Source organism: Drosophila ananassae, chromosome 3R, assembly GCF_017639315.1.
Source record: "Drosophila ananassae strain 14024-0371.13 chromosome 3R, ASM1763931v2, whole genome shotgun sequence".
NCBI lineage: Eukaryota > Metazoa > Arthropoda > Insecta > Diptera > Drosophilidae > Drosophila > Drosophila ananassae.
In genome coordinates, this window is record NC_057930.1 from 21,692,943 (window position 1) to 21,702,640 (window position 9,698).

At 42.0% G+C, this 9,698-nt stretch overlaps 1 long non-coding RNA gene across 1 annotated transcript in view; it reads right to left on the reverse strand.

Annotated features, from left to right (window-relative positions):
• The window catches only part of LOC116654958, a 29,957-nt gene extending 20,724 nt beyond the window's left edge, over nucleotides 1-9,233 (reverse strand). The window contains exon 1 of the long non-coding RNA XR_004310119.2: nucleotides 8,540-9,233. This is a non-coding gene — a long non-coding RNA (uncharacterized LOC116654958). The remainder of the gene's footprint in view (nucleotides 1-8,539) is intronic.
• Between the last annotated feature and the right edge of the window lie 465 nt (nucleotides 9,234-9,698).

The window sequence follows — 9,698 nt, forward strand, 5'->3', positions numbered from 1 at the left end:
GTTTATCTTAAATTAGATTTATGTATGTGCTTCGGTTAAGACATATTGAAACTGCTTTGTTCGTTGAATCTTAGGGCAAACATTTAAATTAAGTCAACTCGTGTCTCAGGCTTGTTTCACATTTCAAATTTCGGATAATTAAAAGGTAAGCCGAGCATGAATATTTATTTTAAATTAATTGCGCTCGAAAAACTTACAACTTGCTGGCTGGCTAAGAAAACTTTGTGGCAAGTTTGGCGATGCTAATCAAGTTGGTCGTCTTGCGAAACCAAAGCCAAAGTTGCCGCATTAGACAAATGCATCTGCAACTTGCCGGCAACTCAGCTGAACTCACTCAGCAATGTCAGCATCAACTTATGAACTCTATTCCGTCTACTTAACTTGATGATATGGCACTTCCGAGAAATGAAAAAAAATAGGAAAATGGAAGTGCAGATGCGAAGCCAAGACGAAACCTCAATCATTGGCGTTGAGAAATAATGGAAATTTCTTATTTTCTGTCGTCACCTAGAACATAGAAAATGATGTGTCGAAAATATGTCGGTTGCCTCTCAGGCTCGACTTGATCCCTTATCAGGATATACGTTTTTCTATCCTTAAAAAAAAAAGGAGAGCTGCCAGCGACATTGACAAGATGATGCCATGCGTCTAAGGTTAAGAGCTGGAGGAGGGCGGAACAAAAAAAAAACGAGAAGCGCAATGAGGAGGCAGAGTTGATTTATTACAGCCGATAAGGAAGTATACAGGATGTGGCAGGAACAACGGCAGCAGCAGGAGCCGGGGCATCTGGAGCGGGAGCGGCAACAGTCAAAGGAGCAGATAAGCCAGGACCTGGCGTACAACAAGCAAATGCAATTGGCAGGCATTATGGCCAGATAAAGGAGCTCACCCAGAACGAACGAGATCTGAGCGGAGACTTCATCAAACTGAGTGGCTGCATTGCAGTTTTAATGAAATTTCCACTAGACCTGCAGAGACATAAATCAGGAAAAAAGGTGAACTTAAAATTTACATAATAAGCAAAAGCCAAAAAAAAAGGAAGGAACTTGGCTTAAAAATGCATATATTCCTCTATATATATGAAATCCAAAGAGTGAACTGAGTGGAGATTCCATTAATATTGTGCGCTCAGGTGGCTTGAGTTTCCTCCTCTGATAAGAAGAAAATTCACTCCCAGTGGCTGCTTTTCAGCGCTGGCTTTGCATTTAGCATTTTTCTGTTGCATATTTTAAGCTCTTGGGTTTTCCGCTTGTTGCAGTTGACATTTGTTGGATTATGAGAGAAAGAAAGGCGTTGAGCTTCATAAGATGCAGGTGAGAAAAAAAAGGAATAAATGGGGGAAGAATTTTCATTTTTTTTGACAGGGGTTTTCGGTCTTGAATAATGAAATTTCTTTGAAAATAAAACTAAAAACTTCTAATGAAAATAGAAAATATGCTAATATCCTGACCCATTTTGGAAAAAGGAGTTCACATATTCAGAGTCCCCTTAACGCCCCTTGCATTCAATCTAATTACAAAAGTTGAACGCGTTTCGGGCTGACAAATGGCCGAGTTGCCTCTTCAATATGTTGGAAGCGTATAAACTAGACAGCGCTGCACATCCATTGTCCTGCCTGTGACAGCATGTGGTATATGGAATATATACATATATGTGTATGGTCCTGAGATGGGGCACAGTAGTTATGGGGGACACGTTTTGTTGTTGTTACCCCGTTTTTGTGGCACGTGAAGTTTGCTCCATCTCGCTTTCTCTTCGTGCGGCAGCTGCGCTCGATAGTTGGCCTAAAGTTTTAAATTAATGGCGTAAAGTTTGTAATTAAATTACGGAATAGTCTCTAGTACACACACACACACAAGCAAATACTCCATCACAAACATACGTAGGACACTACCACCACCATAAATATTAAGTATGCCTGCGCATAAAGCTGCATTGAATTGGTTTTCGCCTTTGCTTTTTACTCTTCTGCTGTCTATATTTTTTCATGCACGCCATGTGCACTCATGTGTGATCTTCTGTTGGTGTTAGTACATAAGGATATCTGTGTGTGTTTGTGGGTGAGCGGGTGTGCGGGTGCATGTATGAGTGTGGATATTATGCCATGGCAGCTGCAGCTGCCGGAACAATATATTAAGCTGTTAAGTGAGGCAACGAGAACGGCACAGATTGTGGCACAAATTGTCCGGGCACTACACTGCGTATACGTAACATAAATTTTCAGTTGCAGCAACAGAGAGGTGCACTTGAATGAATACTTTCTTTTCTGTACTTTTTTTTTTCTAGAAAATGAAATCTTAATTAAGAGAGTCGCTCCTTATTGTTTATCCCACAAAATAAAACTTAATTAGCTTCCCTAACATCTATAAATAATTTTTTCAAGTGCATAGAACGCCCCACCGCTGACACAATTACAATGTATTAAAGTTACGATGATGACAATGGCGATAATGATCATTATATGTATGTCCTGGGAATGAGAATCAGAATGAAATCGGGAAAGGGACCAGAAATGGGAATGGCGATGGAAATGTGTGTGCAACAATTATGAATCTCTCGTGCTGTGTCGCGTGTGTTGAATGCTTGACAGACAGCTGAAGGATGGCAAGGACACAGGACATGCTGGAAGTCAAGCCATTGAGCTCAGCGAAGGGGATAGAGACATCACGGCATGCCCGTTGGCATTTTTCGCATATGAACAAAAAAATACAAAGTATAAACTTCATCCCGACGGGATTTTCATTCGCGTGCAAAAATATTGTTGAAATCGTTGAAGGAAATATTAATGTCCTCAAGCTGTAGACAAGTCGAATTTAATACGACCCGGAGGAAACAGATTTTTGGAACTATATATGACCTGGAAAGGCCTACAAGGATCATGAAATCAAATTAAATAACCACTAAGCTGTTGCCTGGAGCATAATAAATGGCATAAACAATTTTGATTAATGGCAACTACTTTCCCAAGGATATTAAGTTTTACCCAACAGGACACAGGGAGAAAAAAAAAAGAAAACCAGAATGCGAAATAACGGCAGACAGTGCGGTGCGGCATCATTTGAAAAGCCATTTGTAAATAACATAACCGAAGGGCATTAAAAGCTAATCCCGTTTGAGCCAAAGGCAGTCGAAGGACGAAACGGGGCTGCGGCATCCTGGCACAAATCCACGTTACAATGTCTGCTTATCCCGTTTGCCAACCGCTGCATATTTATGTGATTTATGCTAAAATTTCTGGACCCCCAGTCACGAGCCCCAGAAAAGCCTTCGACCCCGTCCGGTTTGTGGGTTAACATGGTGTGGCCTGGGGCGACATTTTGTAAAGGTCTCCTCGACAGGAGCAGGAGCGGGAGCCGGAGCCGAAGCTGAAACAAAAGCGGCCAAAGCGAAAAAGAGAAATGCGGAAAATTAGGTTTGAATTTCTACACCCCAACTGACAGGACCTGCCAGCCACCTTGCGAAACCTGCTGTTGCTTCTTTTCTATATATATATTTTGTAAATGCTTTAAACAGGTTACTTATATACCAAACGTATATATTCTTTTCAGAAGCTTTACGTGGCGTCTGCCCGATTATTAGCCCTGATGCCTTGTGGGTATAAATTCAATGCGGCAGGTGTATATATTTTTTTCTTCCTTTCGTCCTTTTTTTTTGGGTGTGTTCAATAGGAACCCACATATACCGAAATCCTATTTTGAGGGACCCACTTTCCGTGTGGTTTGACTTTGCTTCTTAAATGTTTATGCCAATATTTACATTTCTGAGGTTTGGCCAAATGATAAAATATTTGATTTTAACACGAATACAAATGGCCAAAAAAAAAAATACACGAGGGTTGCTGCCAAGAGAGAAAGAAAAAGTAAACGAAGGACCTGTCTCAGGTGGAAAAAAGGCAACCATCGTGATAAGCACACACTTGATCGATGGCGCTAATGGTGGTTTATTTATTCTTCCACTTGGCCATCAGTCAGAGCCGGGAAATAAGCCAAAAATGGAAATTCGATTTTGGCCGAAACTTGGGTAGTCGAATAACTTAAAGTTAATTTTAGAAAGGAAGTGATAAACTATTCTTAGCCCGCCCTTCACTCACAAAACCCCTTTTATCCTAATGTGTTGTTTTGGCATTTTAAGGCCAACCCATTCGTATCAATTAGAGCCCTAATTAACCCTAATTAACTTGTCAGCTGTCAATTAGGCTGCACCCAAATCAATTCACTATGCAAATCTCCCGAGATGCCAGAAGAGGCTGCAAAAACGTTAAGGTCCTAGCCCACTTTGGCCAAAACGTAACAAATCGGCTTAAATGCGCTCAGCCGCCTCGCATTTCCATTAATTAATTTACTTGCAACGGGCACTCTGCGTTGCATAAATATTTAGTTTGCCGTCAGCAGCAAAAATGAGATTTATTTTCTTGGAATTGAAACGAATGGCTGGGAGTTAGTGAGTCAGTGAGTCAGTCACTCAGACAGTCAGCCATTGAGCTTGTCTGTCTGCATACCAAGTACAATTACAGTCGGTTTTCTGATGTGGCTGAGGAAATTCGCTTAGTTTTCTTGATGCCTTTTTGCCTTCGTGGCATTGCATAAAAAATAAGCTGCCTTTGCATTAAGCAATAAGAACAACAAAGTCGCGGTCCGCCGAGAAAATCCCTCACTAAGCTATCCCCCCAGTCACCCACTTTCCCCCTTGATGTTCCTTAATTTCCACGATTTTCCCTTTTATTTGGTCTCTGTGTGTGTGGCCCAAGTTTTGAGTAATGAAACCGCTTCGCGAAAAGTTGTGTTTTGTAAATCTGTTGGATTAATTATTACAACTTGGAATTGTTTACAATGAATCTTCAGCGCTTGGCTTGTTGTCTTTGGCTTTTTTGCTGATTATGCTTTTCGGGTTTTTTTTGGCTTTTCCTTTTGTACTTTATTTACTCCTTATCTCTGCATTGTTTTCTTTCTGTCCTTAGCCAAGTCCTTTTCCTTATCTAGATGACATGTGTATAAAGTTTCGTCCCGGACATTTTGCTGCCTTATTGAGTTAAACTCGAGGACGCAACGAGGCGCAAAAATCAACTGCCAAAGATTGTGTCCCGAAAACAATTAGGATGGCAAGGGCCTGCAATTAAATGCTCAAATAAAATGCAATGTCAGAGTGACGAGCAGCAAAAGGTTCACAAATTTTTTAATTAAAAACTAATGTGCTGAATGGGCGGGCAGGGATTCCTAAACAAATTCCATCCCCAATCCTCGTCCGGAAAAAACCCCACACCCTCTTAGATACACAGCAAGGAAATTACGCCTAATTGCGAGTGTTTAATTATGCACTAGTTTAATTTTATGGTCTTGCGGTTTGGGGCCATCCAACTAAATATATGTACTGGCATGTAGATGAAGACATTCGGGTTGAGTGCCAGTGCGAGTACAAGGATGTATTTACTGTGGGCAGGAAGTGGAAACTAGTGCCTTGCCCTAATCTGCTTGTGTGTTTGCTGATAATTCCCAGCTTTAATTTACGCAAGCGTTGCCAAAGTAGAAAATAATTATTTGCTGGCATAAAGGGATTGCTTGCCTAGTTAGGTTGTTGGCTTAGTTGGATGGACTTGTGTGGGCAGAAGGATGAAAGGACGATGAGTCTGCGTGGGTAGAGTAAGTGGGGATCCTTACTATTTGCTATTTTTACCAAAATTGTTTTCGGGCATAATAGAAATTTATTTTCTACACAAGCAGCTGTCTGCTGGAAACTGTAGCCTGTTCATAAGCACTTGGAAATTTCTACGCCCCAAACACAAAAACGAAAATTGGGAAAAGTTTATTTTCTTGGTTTTCTTTTTGTCTGCTGCTATGTAGTGCTGTTCTGTTTGTTGTCGGTTGCTTGTTGGTTTGCCCCCCAAGGGGTGTGGCAATTTGCGGTTGAAAACTTATAATGTGTGCAAATTGGTCTATGAAAAAATCATGTGTGAAAATTTCAAAAGGGAGTAAGTGAGGAAGCAAGAAACAGGTCGGAGGCAAGGAAAACTCTGTCAGAAGGAAAGTTGGAAATTGTATTGCCTACTTTTATGGGCAGCTGAAAGAAATTGCGGTTGGGAGCGGGGACGGGGGCAAGGGTCTCTCGCTTTACTTGCCTCTGGGCCGTAACGACCTTTTGCGGTTCTCCTCATCTGCCGGCATTCAGACTTCAATTAGCCCCCAAAAATAGATAGCCCCAAACAAAGGCTGAGCAAATAAAAAGAGGACCTTTCCCCATCGACACCTTTCGCACTGGCCAAACTTTCTTTCCGCAAATTGAACGCTCATTATTCAGACAAAAGTTAGCTCAAGTCGATTTCAGGCCAAGGGGACTGCTCTCAATTTAAAATTAATTGGTTTCAATGTCCTGTGTCTGTCCTGTCTCGTCTGTGGTTGCTGACGATGACGAAGAAGCCACTCACCCAGTGGCTACAAATTGGCCAGCAGTCTCGTTTTTCTCCGTGTGGTTGGCACACGCAAAATAAAATCATTTGAAAGTGTTTGCCTCCCCCAATCTGGATGCCTTGGCCCATGTAAACAATAAAGCAAAAAGGGTTCGCTACTCTTCTGCTTTCTTTGCCCAATCTATGTATATAACATTTTTCTTTTCGCTTTTTTGTTTTCACAAGTTTGCCTAACCATCAAAAGGATGAGAGGCCGTAAAATTGGATGGGGACGGGGCGGCCTAATTAAATGAAAATTCATGGCGTATGCCCTGACGAAACTTTTCCATGTTGTTTGCCGACTGCTCTTGGTTTTGTCTCCTTTTTTTTTAGCCTGAAAAGTATCCCGAAATTACTGCCAACAATACTTTGAATATTTTTGCAACAAGGCGACATATGTGTGGGTGTAGGTACAGCATACAAAGTTGTTTTGTTAATAAGATACAATGTTGTTCAACCATGTCTGATACTCTCAAAAAATGAATCCTGTGGTTAACCTATGAGGTTGTGGATTGTATTAATTAATTTGTTTTAAGGATAATTAGGATAAAAAGTTAAATTCTTTTAAGTAGCATGTCTGAAAGGAATATATGGTCAAGTTATATTTTCTTCTTTTTATACAAAATTTTATATTTTTTAACTTCACGTATTTAAGAGTATTTCTGGTTCGTCGAATGCATATTCAGAATTTGTACTCTGTTGTTTTTATACTTTTGAAAAGGCATTTGGTTGCCTGGCAGCATCCAGCGCTGTCTGAGCTGCGTGTGTGGTTTGGCAATTATTTGAGTAATACTACAAGATACAAGCTCGCACAGAGCAGAAAAATACACACACACACACACACACACAGATAATTACTTTGTATACATTTGCATGGAAACTCATATACGGGAAAAACGAAATGAGGGGGAATCCCCGAGAACAATCAGTGCGAAACATTGTAATGCGAGTACGTATACGCAGTGTGTGCCAGTAACCGTGCCCAGACCGAGCGACTGTGTTTCGAGATCCTCCTACTTTCCGTGTAATATGCTGCCATGTTATGTCGTAAATGTCGCTTTTTATTATTTTACATACATTCTCGTGTATGTGAATGTTTCTTGTGTTTTTTTGTGTGTGTGATACTTTCTCGTTCAGCTTCCTTCGCCATCCTGGCTTTTAGCTTTCAACTGCCTTTGTTTTATTTACATTTCAACACGCGTCTGTGTCGCTCTGCCCGTCTCGGATTTCTTGGCTCTCTGTCAGAGTCAGACTTGCCGGCTGTCAGCCCGGCTATATCCCATCTAATTTTCTGTGTAATGACAGTTGGACTGAAATAGACGAGGCTCAACGCTTCATGACCCGTGGAATGTGCTCAGCCAATGGCTCAGCTCGCTCAACAGCACTGTTTAATGCCGTTGATTTTTCTAATTAAATGCTTGTCATGGCTCGCAGTTGGCAACTGCTTAAAGTCGGTTATTTATACGTATACGTACACATATTTATTCGAGCGCGTGCTGGAGCCGTCATTTATTTTTCCCCGGTCGTGTTCGCCACGCTTCCCTGCTCACATTTGTCGCACCTGGCGTATGCGTAATGCAGTGTAATTTTTTCGCTTCCCCAAAACTGGCAAGGAGTTTCTTGGCTTTTATTGCCCACACTAAGCTGATTTATTTGAGCCCCAACGAAATTTTTATCGTGTGCAGCGAGGCCAACGAAAAGAATATATAAGGCACACGCTTGAGGTAACTTTTCGAGTTTTTCTAGTTAGGATGAAATTCATTTCTTGGAATTTAAATAAGTATGAGGTGCTTGCCTGAACTTGGAATATTGTTTCCAGGAAATTTTTGTTTATGGACCTGATCCTTGCAGGTCTTATCATCATTTCAAAAAATTCACACAATTGTTTGCCCAGAAGCTGCGCCACAAAAACGAATTAGCTTGGTAGGTAAACAAAAAAGGCCTATTATAATTAATTAAATTGTCCAGCCGTGTGCTAACGCCATAAATTAAATTGCAATTTTCATTCCGGACCAATAACCACAGCATCAACATGTTCACAGCTAATAAAATTCAATTTCCATTTGATGATTAGTTAAATATAATCTAAACCAAACTTACCGCAATATTGTGTTTAACTTTGAGTTGAAATCGTTGGGTTGTTAGCGATTTGGTCAATATTTCTATGTGATTCCGTGTCCGTGGCATTTTTAATTAAATGGATGGATAGTGTGTGTGGGTTGGTGAGTCGGTCGGTGGAATGTGCCGCAAATTAAATACGCGACTCACTGAGACGAGACTTTTTAATTGACACACATCCACGGCACTTGACTTGAGTTTTGGCGGCGTCGAGGACGAGGATGTTGCGGATGTTGAATCAGTTCAGTCACCTGGTCTGGCAGTTTTGTTTGTTTTTTCGTGTTTTGCGCCTAACAGTTTTTTTTTCGGGCTAACGATGCCAATGGACAAAAAACACTACGCGACATTACGTATGGTGGGCAACGTTACGTTACGCTGTAGGACGAAGACTGAACGCGACGTTACGACTTCTCCTATGGCTGTGGCGTCAGTGGATGCGACGTTTGGATGGGTGTTGCAGGTTGCAGATGCAGTAGCAGCAGCAGCAGCAGCAGCGGCGACAGTAGCAATAGCCATTGCCGAGGCACAATCGGCAGCGGTTGAAGGAGGAGCAATTTCTGGCAGAGCTGAGCTGAGCTGAGCAGACCAGGCCACCTACAACACGCAACGACGACTGAACGAGCCATGGCCCAAGGACCAACAGCCAGCCCCAAAAAGCACGCAAGTCCTTCGCAGCAGCAGCAGCAGCAGGAGCAGCAGCCGCCGAAGCGGCAGAGTTGGAGCAGCGACAGCGACAGCAGCAGCAGCAGCACAACAGCAACATGGGGGCAGGAAATCTCGGCTAAACGAGCGAGAGAGAGCGAGTGGTGGCGGAAAAGAGAGAGAGCCGACACGAAGTCTGGCAGCATTTTCCATTTCCCACGAAGTCCCATGCAATTTTCGTGGCGCATCGGCATTTTCCGACGTTGCATGCTTGTAAAACGGTTCGGAAAATGCACAAAACTATCCGATGGTTCTTGTGTCCAAGTTGCTGTTGCTGCTGGAGTTGCTCATGTTGCTGTTGGTGTTGCTCCTTGGCGAGAGGATATAGGGAATGTCCTGGAATTGGAACAGACTGTAAAGGAATGTGGTTGGGTTTTTGGTAGGGGGAGTATAAAGAATCGACTTTGGGAAGGATTATAAAAAGTTTCATATTTAAACT